General features: G+C 35.8%; 1 non-coding gene across 1 annotated transcript; it reads right to left on the bottom strand.

Annotated features, from left to right (window-relative positions):
- Positions 1–285: 285 nt before the first annotated feature.
- On the bottom strand, positions 286–392 carry LOC121214205 (small nucleolar RNA R71). Its single transcript, XR_005909791.1, has one exon. It is a non-coding gene; the product is annotated as a small nucleolar RNA R71 (small nucleolar RNA).
- Positions 393–880: the final 488 nt, after the last annotated feature.

Raw genomic sequence — 880 nt, 5'->3', positions numbered from 1 at the left:
TTTGAGCTAAAGCCGAACATAATTCAGATGATAAAACGGTATGTTTAGTTTGATGGGTTGCAAGATTAAGATCCAAATGCCCAATTGGCTAACTTTCTAGAGATTTGCGACACGTTGTAGATTCATTGCATTATTGATGATGCCATACATTTAAGGTTGTTCCTATTCTCTTTGAAGAGAAAGGCAAGACAATGGTTGAATTCACTTCCACGAGGTTTTTTCATGACTTGGGATCAGATGACTGAGAAGTTTCTGTTAAAGTACTTCCTACCAACTAAAATAGCTAAGTTGAGGAAGGACATCTCTTCTTTTTCTCAAATTAAGTTGGAGACATTATATGATACATGAGAGAGATTTAAAGATATTTTAAGAAGGTGCCTTCATCATGGGTTACCTTTGTGGGTACAAGTTCAAACCTTTTACAACGGTTTAAGTCCCTCAACTAGGCAACTAATTGATACAATAGCTAACGGAACATTGAATAATAAGACACCTGAAGCGGCTCAAGAGTTTATTGAGGAAATGACACTAAATAACTATCAGTAGCAAGTTATGAGAACGAAATCGATTAAAGCAGCTGGTGTTTTTAATATTGATGCAATTTCTATGTTAGCAAGTCAAGTTCAAGCTCTTGTTTATGGTTTTAATTTTTCTAAATAGGTGAATTTAGTAGTGCAATGTGATGCGAATGAAGCAAAGATAATCAATCCAGAATGTTTACCCTTCGGTTCTAACATGGAGCATGAGCAAGTCAAATTTATGTGTAACAATTTTAGACCTCAAAATAACCCCTATAGCAATAATTATAATCCAGGATGGAGGAATCATCCGAATTTATCTTGGGGTGGTCAAGGTAATCAAAGGTCACAACCCCCTCTGG

This window comes from Gossypium hirsutum, chromosome D01, assembly GCF_007990345.1.
Source record: "Gossypium hirsutum isolate 1008001.06 chromosome D01, Gossypium_hirsutum_v2.1, whole genome shotgun sequence".
Classification (NCBI taxonomy): Eukaryota; Viridiplantae; Streptophyta; class Magnoliopsida; order Malvales; family Malvaceae; genus Gossypium; species Gossypium hirsutum.
Note: the sequence above shows the minus strand (reverse complement) of the source record. Positions and strands in the feature narration are given on the sequence as shown.